Source organism: Bombina bombina, chromosome 5, assembly GCF_027579735.1.
Source record: "Bombina bombina isolate aBomBom1 chromosome 5, aBomBom1.pri, whole genome shotgun sequence".
NCBI classification, from domain to species: Eukaryota; Metazoa; Chordata; class Amphibia; order Anura; family Bombinatoridae; genus Bombina; species Bombina bombina.
Genome location: NC_069503.1, coordinates 552,178,924 through 552,201,621, shown reverse-complemented (window position 1 = coordinate 552,201,621; position 22,698 = coordinate 552,178,924). Strand labels below are relative to the sequence as shown.

Here is a 22,698-nt window from a genome sequence, read left to right as displayed (position 1 = left end):
AACAAGTTTCTCAAGGTTCCATCGTTCAAAATGGAAACCATTCGGACAATTCTTCCTTCCATCCAGGAAGGTCAATTCATGACCACGGTGGATTTAAAGGATGCGTATCTACATATTCCTATCCACAAGGAACATCATCGGTTCCTAAGGTTCGCTTTTCTGGACAAGCATTACCAGTTTGTGGCACTTCCATTCGGATTAGCCACTGCTCCAAGAATTTTCACAAAGGTACTAGGGTCCCTCCTAGCGGTGCTACGACCAAGGGGCATTGCAGTAGTACCTTACTTGGACGACATACTGATTCAAGCGTCGTCCCTACCACAAGCAAAGGCTCATACGGACATTGTCCTGGCCTTTCTCAGATCTCACGGGTGGAAAGTGAACGTAGAAAAAAGTTCTCTTTCTCCGTCAACAAGAGTTCCCTTCTTGGGAACAATAATAGACTCCTTAGAAATGAGGATTTTTCTGACAGAAGCCAGAAAATCAAAACTTCTAAGCTCTTGTCAAGTACTTCATTCTGTTCTTCTTCCTTCCATAGCACAGTGCATGGAAGTAATAGGTTTGATGGTCGCGGCAATGGACATAGTTCCTTTTGCGCGAATTCATCTGAGACCATTACAACTGTGCATGCTCAGTCAGTGGAATGGGGATTATACAGACTTGTCTCCGACGATACAAGTAGATCAGAGGACCAGAGATTCACTCCGTTGGTGGCTAACCCTGGACAACCTGTCACAGGGGATGAGCTTCCGCAGACCAGAGTGGGTCATTGTCACGACCGACGCCAGTCTGGTAGGCTGGGGCGCGGTCTGGGAACCCCTGAAAGCTCAGGGTCTTTGGTCTCGGGAAGAATCTCTTCTCCCGATAAACATTCTGGAACTGAGAGCGATATTCAATGCTCTCACGGCTTGGCCTCAGCTAGCAAAGGCCAAGTTCGTACGGTTTCAATCAGACAACATGACGACTGTTGCGTATATCAACCATCAGGGGGGAACAAGGAGTTCCCTGGCGATGGAAGAAGTGACCAAAATCATTCAATGGGCGGAGACTCACTCCTGCCACTTGTCTGCAATCCACATCCCAGGCGTGGAAAATTGGGAAGCGGATTTTCTGAGTCGTCAGACATTTCATCCAAGGGAGTGGGAACTCCATCCGGAAATCTTTGCCCAAATAACTCAATTGTGGGGCATTCCAGACATGGATCTGATGGCCTCTCGTCAGAACTTCAAGGTTCCTTGCTACGGGTCCAGATCCAGGGATCCCAAGGCGACTCTAGTAGATGCACTAGTAGCACCTTGGACCTTCAACCTAGCGTATGTATTCCCACCGTTTCCTCTCATCCCCAGGCTGGTAGCCAGGATCAATCAGGAGAGGGCATCGGTGATCTTGATAGCTCCTGCGTGGCCACGCAGGACTTGGTATGCAGACCTGGTGAATATGTCATTTGCTCCACCATGGAAGCTACCTTTGAGACAGGACCTTCTTGTTCAAGGTCCGTTCGAACATCCGAATCTGGTTTCACTCCAACTGACTGCTTGGAGATTGAACGCTTGATTTTATCAAAGCGAGGGTTCTCAGATTCTGTCATTGATACTCTTGTTCAGGCCAGGAAGCCTGTAACTAGAAAAATCTACCATAAAATATGGAAAAAATATATCTGTTGGTGTGAATCTAAAGGATTCCCATGGAACAAGATAAAAATTCCTAAGATTCTATCCTTTCTTCAAGAAGGTTTGGAGAAAGGATTATCTGCAAGTTCTTTGAAGGGACAGATTTCTGCTTTATCTGTTTTACTTCACAAAAAGCTGGCGGCTGTGCCAGATGTTCAGGCTTTTGTTCAGGCTCTGGTTAGAATCAAGCCTGTTTACAAACCTTTGACTCCCCCTTGGAGTCTCAATTTAGTTCTTTCAGTTCTTCAGGGGGTTCCGTTTGAGCCCCTACATTCCGTTGATATCAAGTTATTATCTTGGAAAGTTTTGTTTTTGGTTGCAATTTCTTCTGCTAGAAGAGTTTCAGAGTTATCTGCTCTGCAGTGTTCTCCTCCTTATCTGGTGTTCCATGCAGATAAGGTGGTTTTGCGTACTAATCCTGGTTTTCTTCCGAAAGTTGTTTCTAACAAAAACATTAACCAGGAGATAGTCGTGCCTTCTTTGTGTCCGAATCCAGTTTCAAAGAAGGAACGTTTGTTGCACAATTTGGATGTAGTGCGTGCTCTAAAATTCTATTTAGATGCTACAAAGGATTTCAGACAAACATCTTCCTTGTTTGTTGTTTATTCTGGTTAAAGGAGAGGTCAAAAAGCAACTTCTACCTCTCTATCTTTTTGGCTTAAAAGCATCATCAGATTGGCTTATGAGACTGCCGGACGGCAGCCTCCTGAAAGAATCACAGCTCATTCCACTAGGGCCGTGGCTTCCACATGGGCCTTTAAGAACGAGGCTTCTGTTGATCAGATATGTAAGGCAGCGACTTCGTCTTCACTGCACACTTTTACCAAATTTTACAAATTTGATACTTTTGCTTCTTCTGAGGCTATTTTTGGGAGAAAGGTTTTGCAAACCGTGGTGCCTTCCATCTAGGTGACCTGATTTGCTCCCTCCCATCATCCGTGTCCTAAAGCTTTGGTATTGGTTCCCACAAGTAAGGATGACGCCGTGGACCGGACACACCTATGTTGGAGAAAACAGAATTTATGTTTACCTGATAAATTACTTTCTCCAACGGTGTGTCCGGTCCACGGCCCGCCCTGGTTTTTTTAATCAGGTCTGATGATTTATTTTCTTTAACTACAGTCACCACGGTATCATATGATTTCTCCTATGCAAATATTCCTCCTTTACGTCGGTCGAATGACTGGGGAAGGCGGAGCCTAGGAGGGATCATGTGACCAGCTTTGCTGGGCTCTTTGCCATTTCCTGTTGGGGAAGAGAATATCCCACAAGTAAGGATGACGCCTTACGGTGTGTCCGTGGACCGGACACACCGTTGGAGAAAGTAATTTATCAGGTAAACATAAATTCTGTTTTTAACCCTTTAAGGACACAGCTTTCAGTTTGCTCAATTGTTTTATGACGGAAAAATTCTGTCATATGTCCTTAAGAGGTTAAGGATCCTTTAGATAGGAAGATAGAATCTTATCTTTTAAAAGCATATTTACATACTGGCTATATTCTTAGACCTGCCATTTCTATGGCTGATGTTGCTGCTGCTTCAACTTTTTGGTTGGACAGTTTAGCTCAACAGTTAATAGATCCTGAATTGTCTAGCATTGGTCTTTTACTTCAACATGATAATCATTTTATTTGTGATGCTATATTTGATGTCATTAAGATTGATATTAAATATATGTCTTTAGCTATTCTTACTAGAAGAGCTTTATGGCTTAAATCTTGGACTGCTGATATGGTGTCTAAAGCTTGATTACTATCGTTATCATTTCAGGGTAATAATTTATTTGGTTGTCAATTGGATTCTATTATCTCCACTATCACCGGGGGAAAGGGAGTTTTTCTGCCTGCCCCAAGATAAGAAATCTAAGGGTAAATTTAAAGCTCCCAATCGTTTGCGTTCCTTTCATCAGAATAGAGAACAAAAAACATTTCCTTCCCCTAAGGCCTCTGGCTCTAATTGAAGACCATCTCCCAATTGGAATAAATCCAAGCCAAGAAAACGAATCCACCCCCTAAGACTGCATGAAGGTGCGGCCCTCAATCCAGTTCAACTGTTTGGGGGCAGATTTAAATTATTTCAACACATTTGGACAGTCTCTGTTCAAAACCAGTGGAGTCAGAATATTGTTTCTCAGGGGTATCAAATAGGTTTCAGAATAAGACCTCCCATGGGAATATTATTTCTTTCTCATGTTCCAACAAACCCTGTGAAGGCTCAGGCTTTTTGCAAATGCATTTCAGACCGGGAGCTTTCAGGGGTGATTGTTCCAGTTCCAATGCAGGAACGGGGTTTGGGTTTTTATTCAAATCTATTCATTGTCCCAAAGAAAAAAGGTTTGTTCAGATCAATTCTGGATCTGAAATTTCTAAATCGTTTTGTAAGAGTCCCAACTTTCAAGATGGTGACTAAAAGAACTATTCTGCCTTTTTTATTCAGCAGGGTCATTTCATGTCCACAATAGACTTACAGGACGCTTATCTTCATATTCCAATTCATCCAGACCTTTATCGTTTTCTGAGATTCTCTTTTCTAGACAAGCATTACCAATTTGTCGCACTTCCGTTTTGGCCTAGCGACAGCTCCGAGAATCTTTTCAAAAGTTCTCGGTGCCCTTCTATCTGTAATCAGAGAGCAAGGTATTGCAGTGTTTCCTTATTTGGACAATATCTTGATACTAGATGAAATTTTTTCATTTAGCAGTATCTCACTCAAACAACTAGTGTGGTTTCTTCAAAACATGGTTGGAGGATCTATTTACAAAAGAGTTTGATTCCTCAGACAAGGGTCACCTTTTTAAGTTTCCAGATAGATTCTGACTTTCTCTGACAGATGAATGAAGTTAGTTTTAGCTTGTCTAAACCTTCATTCTCTATCATTCCCTTCAGTGGTTATGTGCATAGAAGTTTTAGGTCTCATGACTGCAGCATTGGACGCGATCCTCTTTGCTCGTTTTTATATGAGGCCTCTACAGCTTTGCATGTTGCATTAATAGTGCAGGGATTATACTCGGATATCACATCTGATATACTTAAATCCCAGCACTCAACTCTCTCTGACTTGGTGGTTGGACCATCACCTTATTATTAAAGGGGCCTCATTTATTCATCCTATCCAGACTGTGATCACAATAGATGCAAGTCTTACAGGTTGGGGAGCTGTCTGTGGGTCTCTGACAGCACAAGGGGTTTGGAAACCTTGAGGCAAGGTTACCAATCAATATTTTAGAACTCTGTGCTATTTTCAGAGCTCTTCAGGCATGGCCTCTATTGAAGAGAGAAGTTTACTTTAGTTTTCAAACAGACAATATCACAACATTGGCATATGTCAATCATCAAGGAGGGACTTGCAGTCCTTCTGCAATGAAAGAAGTATCTCGGATACTTTCTTGTGCGGAATCAAACTCTTGTCAAATATCTGCAATTCATATCCCAGGTGTAGACAATTAGGAAGCAGATTATCTCAGCTGTCAGACTTTACATCCGGGGGAGTGGTCTCTCCATTCAGATGTGTTTTTTCATCTTGTACAGATGTGGGGTTTTCAGAAATCGATCTGATGGCTTCCCAGATACCGTTCCAGGTCCAGGGATCCTCAGGCGGAGATGGTGGATGCCTTAGCTGTTCCTTGGGTTTACCAACCTGCTTATATTTTTCCGCCTCTGGTTCTTCTTCCAAGGGTAATCTCCAAGATCATCATAGTACAATCTCACGTGTTTCTGATAGCACCAGCATGGCCCCAAAGGTTTTGGTATGCAGATCTTGTCCGGATGTCCAGTTGCCAGCCTTGGCCACTTCCTTTAAGGCCAGACCTTCTGTCTTAAGGGCCATTTCTTTCATGTAATTAGCAAGAGTCCATGAGCTAGTGACGTATGGGATATACATTCCTACCAGGAGGGGCAAAGTTTCCCAAACCTCAAAATGCCTATAAATACACCCCTCACCACACCCACTATTCAGTTTTACAAACTTTGCCTCCCATGGAGGTGGTGAAGTAAGTTTGTGCTAGATTCTACGTTGATATGCGCTTCGCAGCAGGCTGGAGCCCGGTTTTCCTCTCAGCGTGCAGTGAATGTCAGAGGGATGTGAAGAGAGTATTGCCTATTTGAATTCAATAGTCTCCTTCTACGGGATCTATTTCATAGGTTCTCTGTTATCGTAGAGATTCATCTCTTACCTCCCTTTTCAGATTGACGATATACTCTTATATACCATTACCTCTACTGATTCTCGTTTTCAGTACTGGTTTGGCTATCTACTATATGTAGATGAGTGTCTTAGGGTAAGTAAGTCTTATTTTTTATGAGACTCTAAGCTATGGTTGGGCACTTTATATGTAAAGTTCTAAATATATGTGTTTAAACTTATATTTGCCTTGATTCAGGATAATCAGTATTCCTTATTTCAGACAGTCAGTTTCATTATTTGGGATAATGCATATGAAATATTTTTTTCTTACATTAAAAATTTTTTTCAATTGACTTTTTTTTCCCTGTGGGCTGTTAGGCTCGCGGGGGCTGAAAATGCTTCAATTTATTGCGTCATTCTTGGCGCTGACTTTTTTGGCGCAAAAATTTTGTCATTTCCGGCGCCCTAATTGACGCCGGAAGTTTGCGTATGGTTGCGTCATATTTGACGTTCAGACAATTTTTTGCGCCTAAATTGTGGGCGTCGTTTTCGGCGTCACAGGATGTGGCGTCATACTTGGCGCCAAAAAATATAGGCGTTGTACTTGGCGCCAATAATGTGGGCGTCATTTTTGGCGCCAAAAAATGTGGGCGTCATTCTTGTCTTCACCTTTTTTTCACATTATTTCAGTCTCATTTTTCATTGCTTCTGGTTGCTAGAGGCTTGTTCATTTGGCATTTTTTCCCATTCCTGAAACTGTCATTTAAGGAATTTGATAATTTTGCTTTATATGTTGTTTTTTCTTTTACATATTGCATGATGTCTCAACATGACCCTGGATCAGAATCTACTTCTGGAAAGACGCTGCATGATGCTGGTTCTACCAAAGTTAAGTGTATCTGTTGTAAACTTTTGGTAACTGTTCCTCCAGCTGTTGTTTGTGATAACTGTCATGATAAACTTTCTAATGCAGATTGTATTTCCATTAGTAATAATCCATTACCTGTTGTTGTTCCTTCAACATCTAATGTTCAGGATGTCCCTGTTAATGTTAAAGAATTTGTTTCTAAATCTATTAGGAAGGCTCTGTCTGTTATTCCTCCTTCCAGTAAACGTAAAAGGTCTTTTAAAACTTCTCATATTTCAGATGAATTTTTAGGTGACCGTCATCATTCTGACTTATCTGTTTCTGATGAGGATCTATCTGGCTCAGAAGATTCTGCCTCAGATATTGACACTGATAAATCTTCATATTTATTTAAGATGGAGTTTATTCGTTCTTTACTTAAAGAAGTGTTAATTGCATTAGATATGGAGGAGTCTAGTCCTCTTGATACTAAATCTACTAAGCGTTTAAATTCGGTTTTCAAACCTCATGTAGTTATTCCTGAAGTTTTTCCTGTTCCTGACGCTATTTCAGAAGTAATTTCTAGGGAATGGAATAATCTGGGTACTTCATTTACTCCTTCTCAAAGGTTTAAGAAATTGTACTCTGTGCCATCTGATAGATTAGAGTTTTGGGATAAAATCCCTAAAGTTGATGGGGCTATTTCTTCTCTTGCTAAGCGTACTACTATTCCTACGGTGGATAGTACTTCCTTTAAGGATCCTTTAGACAGGAAGATTGAATCCTTTCTAAGGAGAGCTTATTTATGTTCAAGTAATCTTATTAGACCTGCTATTTCTTTGGCTGATGTTGCTGCAGCTTCAACTTTCTGGTTGGAGGCTTTAGCGCAACAAGTGTCAGACCATAATGCTTATAGCATTGTTAAACTTCTTCAACATGCTAATAACTTTATTTGTGATGCCATTTTTGATATCATTAGAATTGATGTCAGGTATATGTCTTTAGCTATTTTAGCTAGAAGAGCTTTATGGCTTAAATCTTGGAATGCAGATATGACCTCTAAGTCAACTTTGCTTTCTCTTTCTTTCCAAGGTAATAAATTATTTGGTTCACAGTTTGATTCTATTATTTCAACTGTTACTGGGGGGAAAGTAACCTTTTTGCCTCAGGACAAAAAATCTAAATGTAAATACAGGGCTGCTAATCGTTTTCGTTCCTTTCGTCAGAATAAAGAACAGAAGCCTGACCCTTCCCCTAAAGGAACGGTTTCCATTTGGAAACCTTCTCCAGTCTGGAATAAATCCAAGCCTTTCAGAAAGTCAAAACCAGCTCCTGAAGGTGCGGCCCTCATTCCAGCACAGCTGGTAGGGGGCAGGTTACGATTTTTCAAAGATATTTGGATCAATTCGATTCACAGTCTTTGGATTCAGAACATTGTTTCTCAAGGATACAGAATAGGTTTCAAGAAAAGACCTCCTGTGAGAAGATTTTTTCTCTCTCGCATTCCAGTAAACCCAGTGAAGGCTCAGGCATTTCTGAAATGTGTTTCAGATCTAGAGTTGGCTGGGGTAATTGTACCAGTTCCAGTTCTGGAACAGGGGCTGGGGTTTTATTCAAATCTATTCATTGTACCAAAGAAGGAGAATTCCTTCAGACCAGTTCTGGATCTAAAAATATTGAATCGTTATGTAAGAATACCAACATTCAAAATGGTGACTATAAGGACTATTGTGCCTTTTGTTCAGCAAGGGCATTATATGTCCACAATAGATTTACAGGATGCATATCTTCATATTCCGATTCATCCAGATCACTATCAGTTTCTGAGATTCTCTTTTCTAGACAAGCATTACCAGTTTGTTGCCCTTCCGTTTGGCCTAGCAACAGCTCCAAGGATCTTTTCAAAGGTTCTCGGTGCCCTTCTCTCTGTAATCAGAGAACAGGGTATTGCGGTATTTCCTTATTTGGACGATATCTTGGTACTTGCTCAGTCTTTACATTCTGCAGAATCTCATACGAATCAACTTGTGGTGTTTCTTCAAAAACATGGTTGGAGGATCAATTTACCAAAGAGTTCTTTGATTCCTCAGACAAAGGTAACCTTTTTGGGCTTTCAAATAGATTCAGTGTCCATGACTTTGTCTCTAACAGAAAAGAGACGTCTGAAGTTGGTTTCAGCTTGTCAAACCCTTCAGTCTCAATCATTCCCTTCAGTAGCTTTTTGCATGGAAATTCTAGGTCTCATGACTGCTGCATCGGACGCGATCCCCTTTGCTCGTTTTCACATGAGACCTCCCCAGCTTTGTATGCTGAACCAGTGGTGCAGGGATTATACAAGGATATCACAAATAATATCCTTAAATCCCAATGTTCGGTCTTCTTTGACTTGGTGGTTGGACCACCATCGTTTAATTCAAGGGGCCTCTTTTGTTCGCCCAACCTGGACTGTGATCTCAACAGATGCGAGTCTTTCAGGTTGGGGAGCTGTATGGGGATCTCTGACAGCGCAAGGGGTTTGGGAATCTCAGGAGGCGAGATTACCAATCAATATTTTGGAACTCAGTTCTGGCCTCTTCTGAAGAGAGTCGTTTATTTGTTTTCAGACGGACAATGTCACAACCATGGCGTATGTCAATCATCAAGGTGGGACTCACAGTCCTCAAGCTATGAAACAAGTATCTCGGATACTTGTATGGGCGGAATCCAGCTCCTGTCTAATTTCTGCGGTTCACATCCCAGGTGTAGACAATTGGGAAGCGGATTATCTCAGTCGCCAGTCGTTACATCCGGGCGAATGGTCTCTTCCCAGGTATCTGTCCAAATCCCGTGGACAAGTAGAATTTAAAAAAAATTCCACACCCCTTGGAGGGGGGGGGGGTGTATAGGTGAAGGCCTATGTCACAGAATGCCCACCACTGCTAGCCTTTACCGTTCTGGCACTTCAGGGCTGGATTTTCCCCTCCAATACTTTGCTTATTTTTATAAGCAAGATCTGTAGTGTCTGAAACTTTATAGTAGTAAGGTAAAATTCTGAAATTTCGAGGGGGCACATGTATAACAGGATGGCAATATTGATAGTTAACAGTGTACCATATGCAAAAAGACAAAAGTTTGATTAGCATAGATCAGCCAGAGTATAACAACATGTAAATTATCAATGCCAAAGAGGTACTCCCATACTAGACGAGCACACCTATGAGCTGGTAGAGGTAGGCTGATAAATTTCAGTAGGGCGTATCAGCTCACCCAATTGTGGTTCTCCCAATAATCATGATGCAACCTGGACTGTGATCTCAACAGATGCGAGTCTTTCAGGTTGGGGAGCTGTATGGGGATCTCTGACAGCGCAAGGGGTTTGGGAATCTCAGGAGGCGAGATTACCAATCAATATTTTGGAACTCAGTTCTGGCCTCTTCTGAAGAGAGTCGTTTATTTGTTTTCAGACGGACAATGTCACAACCATGGCGTATGTCAATCATCAAGGTGGGACTCACAGTCCTCAAGCTATGAAACAAGTATCTCGGATACTTGTATGGGCGGAATCCAGCTCCTGTCTAATTTCTGCGGTTCACATCCCAGGTGTAGACAATTGGGAAGCGGATTATCTCAGTCGCCAGTCGTTACATCCGGGCGAATGGTCTCTTCACCCAGAGGTGTTTCTTCAGATTGTTCAAATCTGGGGACTTCCAGAAATAGATTTGATGGCCTTTCATCTAAACAAGAAACTTCCCAGGTATCTGTCCAAATCCAGGGATCCTCAGGCGGAAGCAGTGGACGCGTTGTCGCTTCCTTGGAATTATCATCCTGCCTATATCTTTCCGCCTCTAGTTCTTCTTCCAAGAGTGATTTCCAAAATTCTTATGGAACGTTCGTTTGTACTGCTGGTGGCTCCAGCATGGCCTCACAGGTTTTGGTATGCGGATCTCATTCGGATGGCCAGTTGCCAACCTTGGACACTTCCGTTAAGACCAGACCTTCTATCTCAAGGCCCATTTTCCATCAGGATCTCAAATCATTAAATTTGAAGGTATGGAAATTGAACGCTTGATTCTTAGTCATAGAGGTTTCTCTGACTCAGTAATTAATACTATGTTACAGGCTCGTAAATCTGTGTCTAGAAAGATTTATTATCGAGTCTGGAAGACTTACATATCTTGGTGTTCTTCTCATAAGTTCTCCTGGCATTCTTTTAGAATTCCTAGAATTTTACAGTTTCTTCAGGATGGTTTGGATAAAGGTTTATCTGCAAGTTCTTTGAAAGGACAAATCTCTGCTCTTTCTGTTCTTTTTCACAGAAAGATTGCTAATCTTCCTGATATTCATTGTTTTGTACAGGCTTTGGTTCGTATCAAGCCTGTCATTAAGTCAATCTCTCCTCCTTGGAGTCTTAATTTGGTTCTGAGGGCTTTACAGGCTCCTCCGTTTGAACCTATGCATTCTCTGGATATTTAATTACTTTCTTGGAAAGTTTTGTTCCTTTTGGCCATCTCTTCTGCTAGAAGAGTTTCTGAGTTATCTGCTCTTTCTTGTGAATCTCCTTTTCTGATTTTTCATCAGGATATGGCGGTGTTGCGGACTTCATTTCAATTTTTACCTAAGGTGGTGAATTCTAACAACATTAGTAGAGAGATTGTTGTCCCTTCATTGTGTCCTAATCCTAAGAATTCAAAGGAGAGATCTTTACATTCTTTGGATGTAGTAAGAGCTTTGAAATATTATGTTGAAGCTACTAAAGATTTTAGAAAAACTTCTAGTCTATTTATTATCTTTTCTGGTTCCAGGAAAGGTCAGAAAGCTTCTGCCATTTCTTTGGCGTCTTGGTTAAAGTCTTTGATTCATCATGCTTATGTGGAGTCGGGTAAGTCCCCGCCTCAAAGGATTACGGCTCATTCTACTAGGTCAGTTTCTACTTCCTGGGCTTTTAGGAATGAAGCTTCTGTTGATCATATTTGCAAAGCAGCAGCTTGGTCTTCTTTGCATACTTTTACTAAATTCTACCATTTTGATGTTTTCTCTTCTTCTGAAGCAGTTTTTGGTAGAAAAGTACTTCAGGCAGCTGTTTCAGTTTGATTCTTCTGCTTATGATTTCAGTTTTTTTCATTATTAAGATTAAAACTTTTGATTTGGGTTGTGGATTATTTTTTCAGCGGAATTGGCTGTCTTTATTTTATCCCTCCCTCTCTAGTGACTCTTGCGTGGAAGTTCCACATCTTGGGTATTTATTATCCCATACGTCACTAGCTCATGGACTCTTGCTAATTACATGAAAGAAAACATAATTTATGTAAGAACTTACCTGATAAATTCATTTCTTTCATATTAGGAAGAGTCCATGAGACCCACCCTTTTTTGTGGTGGTTATGATTTTTTCTGTATAAAGCACAATTATTCCAATTCCTTATTTTTGATGCTTTCGCTCCTTTCTTATCACCCCACTTCTTGGCTATTCGTTAAACTGAATTGTGGGTGTGGTGAGGGGTGTATTTATAGGCATTTTGAGGTTTGAGAAACTTTGCCCCTCCTGGTAGGAATGTATATCCCATATGTCACTAGCTCATGGACTCTTGCTAATATGAAAGAAATGAATTTATCAGGTAAGTTCTTACATAAATTATGTTTTTATTTAAAATTGTTTTAATTGTTGAGTGGTGTAGATAGTACCCCTCTGGGACAAATATATTGGTATCAATACATTTGCGTGTCAGGACAAGTAGATTGTCATAAGGGACAAGTAGACTGGGCTACCACTTTAGTCCCGTGGACAAGTAGAATTTAAAAAAAATTCCACACCCCTTGGAGGGGGGGGGGGTGTATAGGTGAAGGCCTATGTCACAGAATGCCCACCACTGCTAGCCTTTACCGTTCTGGCACTTCAGGGCTGGATTTTCCCCTCCAATACTTTGCTTATTTTTATAAGCAAGATCTGTAGTGTCTGAAACTTTATAGTAGTAAGGTAAAATTCTGAAATTTCGAGGGGGCACATGTATAACAGGATGGCAATATTGATAGTTAACAGTGTACCATATGCAAAAAGACAAAAGTTTGATTAGCATACATACAAAATCCTAAAATCAATATGTCCCAAAAAGAATTGGATGCTCTTCTTTAAGGTAATGAATTCTTCACCTATAAATAGGCTATCGTGTTGACTTCCTCCTCCTCACAGACTAGTCCGGATAAGCTGAAGAGTGTAGATAAAAAGGAACAAAGGGGCGCCTCATGTGTAGAATCACCAAACATATGTATGAGCTTGATGATATATGAGCCAAATGGATACTCACAAGTTACTGAAGCACCCTGATGTGCTAGTAGTTACAGGCTGTAGAAGTATAGGGTGTAACAGCTCGCCCACAACTGGAGCTCCCTGTGTGCTGCAGTGAGTAAATGAAGCAGAGAAAATACTACATGTGTAGATCAGCCAGAGTATAACAACATGTAAATTATCAATGCCAAAGAGGTACTCCCATACTAGACGAGCACACCTATGAGCTGGTAGAGGTAGGCTGATAAATTTCAGTAGGGCGTATCAGCTCACCCAATTGTGGTTCTCCCAATAATCATGATGCAAGTGCAGGATGGGTCTAGTGTTTGTGTTCCATTTGGTGATCAATGAACACAATTTGGTGAGCTGATACGTCCTACTGAAATTTATCAGCCTACCTCTACCAGCACATAGGTGTGCTCGTCCAGTATGTGAGTACCCCTTTGGCATTGATAATTTTTTATACTCTGGTTGATCTACACATGTAGTGTTTTCTTCTATTAGATACGACGAGTCCACGGATTCATCCTTTACTTGTGGGATATTATCCTCCTGCTAACAGGAAGTGGCAAAGAGCACCACAGCAGAGCTGTCTATATAGCTCCTCCCTTGACTCCACCCCCAGTCATTCTCTTTGCCTACTCTAAGTAATAGGAAGGGTAAAGTGAAAGAGGTGATAAAATGTTAGTTTTTATTTTCTTCAAGCAAGACTTTTTTATTTTAAATGGTACCGGTGTGTGCTATTTTCTCCCAGGCAGCAGATGGATGAAGACTTCTGCCTGGAAGCTGATGATCTTAGCAGTTGTTACTAAAATCCAGAGTAGTTCCCACAGAATGGCTGAGAAGTACTTAAGAAACTTCAGTGTGAGGAACGTTTTTCATGCCATAAGCAGTGAGGTATGTTCAGTCATTTTTTTCTGGAGAGACTGTATTATTTCAGAATTGGCTGACAGTATCCCCATGAGGGAAAGGGTAAGCAGTAATCCTAAAGTATAAAGAGGGGTATTTACTGAACTTGCATATTGGGCTATAAAACAATGGTTGACACTGATGTTATGATGTTTGTGGGCAAACGTTTTCATGACTGGGAGTTACAGATAACATTTTTTATGATAGACGTTTCCTACTTTATTAAGTATATAGGGTACACATGGCTTCATTTATGGGTATATGAACCCACATGGCTAGGTTTTAGACCGCACTGGTGCGGTTATTTTAGGCTGTGAGACATCGAGTGAGGTGGGTGGGGCCTATTTTCGCGCCTCAGTTGCGCAGTTGTTTTTCCCAGACAAGCAGCAAGCTCCAACTCCGGTGGGCCTTTCAGAGCAGTATTGGGCCTAATCGAAGGTTTAATCCGATTTTACAGACCCCTGAGGGGTAGTAGGCCCCACAGCAGGGCTGTGGCGAGGTGCAGGGGGTGTTTTTATTTCAAGTTAATGTTTTATAGCATAACGTTTTTTTGGTAAGGGTTAAGTATTCCTTTCCTTGTGGGGCAAACTTAGCTGACAAGTTGGGATGCTTTTATCATAAAATTGGTATCATTTTAAAGCAGTTTTGGAAAAATTGTATGCTTTTTTTCTCTTAACCCCTTGAGTGCTAACGACGGCTCTGAACCGTTGCAGAGTTTCTCACTCAGGTGCTAACGACGGCTCAGAGCCGTCGCTAGCACTCTCTTGAGGGAGATCTGGGGGCTCCTACCCCGGCGATCGTGCCTGTAGAGTGACAGGCATCACCGGGGCTTCCCGTTTTGTGTGGTGACGTCACGCGTAATGACGTGATGACGTCACGAGTAATGACGTGATGACGTCACCGTGCAACTTTATGTAAAAAAGACAATGAACAATATGGGAAAAGGGGGCATGCCTAATTGCCTAACCTTTCCAATGGTATAAATCTTGGGGATCTGAAATGAAAAGAAAAAAAGTAAAAAAAAAAAAAAAAAAATTAAAATTAAAAAACCCTAAAATGTGCTTAGCACCCAGGTGGGAAAGTGCTTAGCACTCAAAGGGTTAAAGGCGCAGTACCGTTTTTTCAGATTGTTATTTTTTCACTAAATAAAGTGTTTTCAAGCCTGTTTTGGGATCATTACTAACCTGTTTAACATGTCTGACATTGAGGAAAGCCAATGTTCCATGTGTTTAGAAGCCATTGTGGAACCCCCACTTAAAATGTGTTCCTCATGTACTGAAAGGGCCTTACATTGCAAAGAACATATTTTAGCTGATAAAAGTATGTCTCAGGATGATTCTCAGTTAGAAGAGAATCAGGTTATGCCATCTATTTCTCCCCAAGTGTCACAACTTTTAACGCCCGCCCAAATGACGCCAAGTACTTCTAGTGCATCTAATTCTTTCACCCTGCAAAATATGGCCGCAGTTATGTCTTCTACCCTCACAGAGGTATTATCTAAACTGCCTGGTTTGCAAGGGAAGCGCAGTAGGTCCGGTATTAGAGTAAATGCTGGGCCCTCTGGCGCTTTATTGGCCATCTCCGCTGTACCCTCACAATGTTCTGATTTGGGGGTGGGGGAATTGCTGTCTGAGGGAGAGCTTTCTGATTCAGGAAAGATGTTCCCTCAAACAGACTCAGATATGACGGCCTTTAAGTTTAAGCTTGAACATCTCCGCTTGTTGCTTAGGGAGGTTTTAGCGACTCTGGATGATTGTGACCCTATTGTAATTCCACCAGAGAAATTGTGTAAAATGGATAGATATCTAGAGGTCCCTACTTACACTAATGTTTTTCCGGTCCCTAAGAGGATTTCGTACATTGTTACTAAGGAATGGGATAGACCAGGCATTCCTTTCTCTCCCCCTCCTACTTTTAAGAAAATGTTTCCCATATCTGACACCATTTGGGATTCGTGGCAGACGGTCCCTAAGGTGGAGGGAGCTATTTCTACACTGGCTAAGCGTACAACTATACCTATTGAGGACAGTTGTGCTTTCAAAGATCCTATGGATAAAAAAATTAGAGGGTCTTCTAAAGAAATTGTTTATTCATCAGGGTTTTCTTCTACAACCTATAGCGTGCATTGTTTCTGGCTGGTTCGAGGCTCTAGTTGAGTCTCTTAAGGTTGAGACCCCATTAGATGATATTTTAGATAGAATTAAGGCTCTGAAGCTAGCTAATTCTTTTATTACAGATGCTGCTTTTCAATTGGCTAAATTAGTGGCAAAGAATTCGGGTTTTGCCTTTTTAGCGCGTAGAGTGTTATGGCTTAACTCCTGGTCTGCTGATGTGTCATCAAAATCTAAGCTATTGGCGATTCCTTTTAAAGGTAAGACCCTATTCGGGCCTGAACTGAAGGAGATAATTTCCGACATCACTGGAGGAAAAGGCCATGCCCTTCCTCAGGATAAGACAAATAGAATGAGGGCTAAACAAAATAATTTTCGTTCCTTTCGAAACTTCAAAGGTGGTCCCTATATCTCCTCCCCTGCCACAAAGCAGGAGGGGAATTTTGCTCAATCCAAGTCAGTCTGGAGACCTAACCAGACCTGGAATAAAGGTAAACAGGCCAAGAAGCCTGCTGCTGCTACCAAGACAGCATGAAGGGGCAGCCCCCGATCCGGGACCAGATCTAGTAGGGGCAGACTTTCTCTCTTCGCTCAGGCTTGGGCAAGAGACGTTCAGGATTCTTGGGCTTTAGAAATCGTGACCCAGGGGTATCATCTAGAATTCAAAGATTCTCCTCCAAGGGGGAGATTTCATCTTTCACGTTTGTCTGTAAACCAGACAAAAAGAGAGGCGTTCTTACGCTGTGTAGAAGACCTATATACCATGGGTGTAATCTGCCCAGTTCCAAAAGCAGAACAGGGGCAGGGGTTTTACTCCAATCTGTTCGTGGTTCCCAAAAAAAGAGGGAACCTTCAGACCGATTTTAGATCTCAAATTTCTAAACAAATTTCTCAGAGTCCCATCCTTCAAGATGGAGACCATTCGGACAATTTTACCAATGATCCCGGAGGTTCAATATATGACCACCGTGGATTTGAAGGATGCGTATCTTCACATTCCGATCCACAAAGATCATCACCAGTTCCTCAAGTTCGCCTTCCTGGACAAGCATTACCAGTTTGTGGCCCTTCCTTTCGGGTTGGCCACAGCTCCCAGAATTTTCACAAAGGTGCTAGGGTCCCTTCTGGCGGTTCTAAGGCCGCAGGGCATAGCAGTGGCGCCCTATCTGGACGATATCTTGATTCAGGCATCAACTTACCAGCTCAAAAGGGTAGAAGGAAGCAGCACTCTTAATCCATTGTCCATAAAATCCAAAAATTTATTTCATATAGTTAAATCCAAAGCAGACAGCACGGCACAGTACATGCTTCACAAGTGGAGGGAGAGCAAATCCTTACATGTTTCGTGCTATGCAGCACTTAATCATAGGATAGCTCTCCACCTGTGCAGCAAACCTTTAAAGGGTGTAATGGCCAATCACAACATCAAAACCATACCACACCCCTAAGAATAGGTGTCTTAAAGGTGTACTGCAAAGGTGTGAGAAGAAATAGTGAAACATAGAAAAAAGTTTTTTTTAAAAAACACACAAACAAAGGTGCATATGAAAAAATAAATAAAAACAATACAAAAAAAAAAACTACAAAAAATATTTCTTCTGTTAAGTGTGATCAGTCCACGGGTCATCATTACTTGTGGGATATTAACTGCTCCCCTACAGGAAGTGCAAGAGGATTCACCCAGCAGAGTTGCTATATAGCTCCTCCCCTCTACGTCACCCCCAGTCATTCTCTTGCACCCAACGACTAGATAGGATGTGTGAGAGGACTATGGTGATATATTTAGTTTTTATATCTTCAATCAAAAGTTTGTTATTTTATAATAGCACCGGAGTGTGTTATTCCTTCTCTGGTAGAATTTGAAGAAGAATCTACCTGAGTTTTTCTATGATTTTAGCCGGAGTAGTTAAGATCATATTGCTGTTTCTCGGCCATCTGAGGAGTGAGGTAAACTTCAGATCAGGGGACAGCAGGCAGATTAATCTGCAAAGAGGTATGTAGCAGTTTATTATTTTCTGACATGGAATTGATGAGAAAATCCTGCCATACCGTTATAATGTAAACTCAGCCTTGAATGCAGTAGATGTAGCTGATATCAGGCTGTCATGTATGTATATTTTACACTTCAGTTTTCTGGGAAATGGTACTTCTCTGGCTTTTAAACTGTATACATAGACTTAACCTATTTTGCAGGGACTTGCAATAGGTTTTAAATGACAATTAATTATTGAGGTAAAATGTTTTTTTGCTGGCATGTAAAAACGTTTTTTTCTCTGAGGTACTGGGTGAAAAAATGTTTTGGGCACTTTTTTTCCACTTGGCAATAGTTTTGATTTAAATTAGAGCAGTTCACTGATCCCTCACTGTTATGTGTGTGGGGGAGGGGCCATTTTGGTGCTTTCACTATGCATCAGAAAAACTCAGTCAGAGGTTCATTTTCTTCCTGCATGATCCGGTTCATCTCTACAGAGTTCAGGGATCTCAAGAGTCTTTTTTGAGGGAAGTAATCATACAGCAGAGCTGTGCTGATTGTATTGACTGTGATATAAAAAAACGTTTATTGTGTATTTTTTTCTGCTGCCTGGGTTAGTTATCATTTGCTGAGGGGAACAATCCTTTGCTAAAACTGTATATTCTGACAAAGATTGATGCTATAACTTAATTATTTTATCTGTTATAATATTTTTCTGTGCTTCTTAAAGGCACAGTTCGTTTTCATATTATTTGTAAATTACTTTGAAAAGTATTTCCAAGTTGCTGTTTATTTGCTAGTGTGTTAAACATGTCTGATTCAGAGGAAGATATCTGTGCTATATGTGTTAATGCCAAAGTGGAGCCCAATAGAAATTTATGTACTAAATGTATTGATGCTACTTTAAAAAATAGTCAATCTGTACAAATTGAACATATTTCACCAAACAACGAGGGGAGAGTTATGCCGACTAACTCGCCTCACGTGTCAGTACCTGCATCTCCCGCTCAGGAGGTGCGTGATATTGTAGCGCCGAGTGCATCTGGGCGGCCATTACAAATCACATTACAAGATATGGCTACTGTTATGACTGAAGTTTTGGCTAAACTACCAGAACTAAGAGGTAAACGTGATCACTCTGGGATGAGAACAGAGTGCGCTGATAATGCAAGGGCCATGTCTGATACTGCGTCACAGTTTGCAGAACATGAAGACGGAGAGCTTCATTCTGTGGGTGACGGTTCTGATCCAAATAAACTGGACTCAGACATTTCAAATTTTAAATTTAAGCTTGAGAACCTCCGTGTGTTACTAGGGGAGGTATTAGCGGCTCTGAATGATTGTAACACAGTTGCAATCCCAGAAAAAATGTGTAGGTTGGATAAATATTTTGCGGTACCGACGAGTACTGACGTTTTTCCTATACCTAAGAGACTTACTGACATTGTTACTAAGGAGTGGGATAGACCCGGTGTGCCTTTCTCACCCCCTCCTATATTCAGAAAAATGTTTCTCCAACATTGGTGTGTCCGGTCCACGGCGTCATCCTTACTTGTGGGATATTCTCTTCCCCAACAGGAAATGGCAAAGAGTCCCAGCAAAGCTGGTCACATGATCCCTCATAGGCTCCGCCCACCCCAGTCATTCTCTTTGCCGTTGCACAGGCAACATCTCCACGGAGATGGTTAAGAGTTTTTTGGTGTTTAAATGTAGTTTTATTCTTCTATCAAGTGTTTGTTATTTTAAAATAGTGCTGGTATGTACTATTTACTCTGAAACAGAAAAGGATGAAGATTTCTGTTTGTAAGAGGAAGATGATTTTAGCAGACAGTAACTGAAATCAATTGCTGTTTCCACACAGGACTGTTGAGATGAAGTAACTTCAGTTGGGGGAAACAGTTAGCAGTCTTTTCTGCTTAAGGTATGACTAGCCATATTTCTAACAAGACCATGTAATGCTGGAAGGCTGTCATTTCCCCTCATGGGGACCAGTAAGCCATTTTCTTAGTTAAACATAAAAGAATAAAGGGCTTCAAAAAGGGCTTAAAAACTGGTAGACATTTTTCTGGGCTAAAACAGTTGCTTTACTAGGCATATTATGCAGATTCTAACTAATTATTGGTATTATAATCTTGGGGAACGTTTAGAAAAACGGCAGGCACTGTGTTGGACACCTTTTTCAGATGGGGGCCTTTCTAGTTATAGACAGAGCCTCATTCTGGGACTGTATAGGGGTTAAATGTAAAAACGGCTCCGGTTCCGTTAATTTAAGGGTTAAAGCTCTGAAATTTGGTGTGCAATACTTGTAATGCTTTAAGACACTGTGGTGAAATTTTGGTGAATTTTGAACAATTCCTTCATACTTTTTCACATATTCAGTAATAAAGTGTTTTCAGTTTGAAATTTAAAGTGACAGTAACGGTTTTATTTTAAAACGTTTTTTGTGCTTTGTTGACAAGTTTAAGCCTGTTTAACATGTCTGTACCATCAGATAAGCTATGTTCTATATGTATGAAAGCCAATGTGTCTCCCCATTTAAATTTATGTGATAATTGTGCCATAGTGTCCAAACAAAGTAAGGACAGTAATGCAACAGATAATGATATTGCCCAAGATGATTCCTCAAATGAGGGGAGTAAACATGATACTACATCATCCCCTACTGTGTCTACACCAGTTATGCCCACACAGGAGGCCCCTAGTACATCTAGTGCGCCAATACTTATTACCATGCAACAATTAACGGCTGTAATGGATAACTCCATAGCAAATCTTTTATCCAAAATGCCTACTTATCAGAGAAAGCGCGATTGCTCTGTTTTAAACACTGAAGAGCAAGAGAACGCTGATGATAATTGTTCTGTCACACCCTCACACCAATCTCAAGGGGCCATGAGGGAGGTTTTGTCTGATGGAGAAATTTCAGATTCAGGAAAAATTTCTCATCAAGCTGAACCTGATGTTGTGACATTTAAATTTAAATTAGAACATCTCCGCGCACTGCTTAAGGAGGTGTTATCTACTCTGGATGATTGTGACAATTTGGTCATTCCAGAGAAATTATGTAAGATGGACAAGTTCCTAGAGGTTCCGGTGCCCCCTGACGCTTTTCCTATACCCAAGCGGGTGGCGGACATAGTAAATAAAGAGTGGGAAAGGCCCGGCATACCTTTTGTTCCCCCCCTATATTTAAGAAATTATTTCCTATAGTCGACCCCAGAGAGGACTTATGGCAGACAGTCCCCAAGGTCGAGGGGGCGGTTTCTACTCTAAACAAACGCACTACTATTCCTATCGAAGATAGTTGTGCTTTCAAAGATCCTATGGATAAGAAATTAGAGGGTTTGCTTAAAAAGATTTTTGTACAGCAAGGTTACCTTCTACAACCAATTTCATGCATTGTTCCTGTCACTACGGCAGCGTGTCTCTGGTTCGAGGAACTAGAAAAATCGCTCAGTAAAGAATCTTCGTATGAGGAGGTTATGGACAGAGTTCAAGCACTTAAATTGGCTAACTCTTTTGTTTTAGATGCCGCTTTGCAATTAGCTAGATTAGCGGCGAAAAATTCAGGGTTTGCTGTCGTGGCGCGCAGAGTGCTTTGGCTAAAGTCTTGGTCAGCGGATGTGTCTTCCAAGACAAAATTGCTTAACATTCCTTTCAAAGGTAAAACATTATTTGGACCTGATTTGAAAGAGATTATTTCAGACATCACTGGGGGAAAGGGCCACGCCCTCCCACAGGATAGGTCTTTTAAGGCTAATAATAAGCCTAATTTTCGTCCCTTTCGCAGAAACGGACCAGTCTCTAATTCTGTATCCTCTAAGCAAGAGGGTAATACTTCACAACCCAAACCAGCCTGGAAACTAATGCAAGGCTGGAACAAGGGTAAGCAGGCCAAGAAGCCTACCACTGCTACCAAAACAGCATGAAGGGATAGCCCCCGATCCGGGACCGGATCTAGTGGGGGGCAGACTTTCTCTCTTTGCTCAGGCTTGGGCAAGAGATGTTCAGGATCCTTGGGCGCTAGAAATAGTTTCTCAAGGTTATCTCCTGGAATTCAAGGAACTACCCCCAAGGGGAAGGTTCCACAGGTCTCAATTATCTTCAAACCAAATAAAGAGACAGGCATTCTTACATTGTGTAGAAGACCTGTTAAAGATGGGAGTGATACATCCAGTTCCAATAAGAGAACAAGGAATGGGATTTTATTCCAATCTGTTCATAGTTCCCAAAAAAGAGGGAACATTCAGACCAATTTTGGATCTAAAGATCCTAAACAAATTTCTCAGGGTACCATCGTTCAAAATGGAAACTATTCGAACGATCCTACCTACTATCCAGGAAAATCAATTTATGACTACCGTGGATTTAAAGGATGCGTACCTACATATTCCTATCCACAAGGAACATCATCAGTTCCTAAGGTTCGCTTTTCTGGACAAGCATTACCAGTTTGTGGCGCTTCCATTTGGATTAGCCACTGCTCCAAGGATTTTCACAAAGGTACTAGGGTCCCTTTTAGCGGTTCTAAGACCAAGGGGCATTGCAGTAGTACCTTACTTGGACGACATCCTGATTCAAGCGTCGTCCCTGTCAAAAGCAAAGGCTCATACGGACATCGTCCTAGCCTTTCTCAGATCTCACGGATGGAAGGTGAACAAAGAAAAAAGTTCTCTGTCCCCGTCAACAAGAGTTCCCTTCTTGGGAACAATAATAGATTCCTTAGAAATGAGGATTTTTCTGACAGAGGTCAGAAAATCAAAACTTCTAAGCTCTTGTCAAGTACTTCATTCTGTTCCTCGTC

At 41.3% G+C, this 22,698-nt stretch overlaps 1 protein-coding gene across 1 annotated transcript in view; it reads left to right on the top strand.

Annotated features, from left to right (window-relative positions):
- CRTAP (cartilage associated protein) overlaps positions 1 to 22,698 on the top strand; it is a 601,161-nt gene that overhangs the window by 248,398 nt on the left and 330,065 nt on the right. The window lies entirely within an intron of this gene.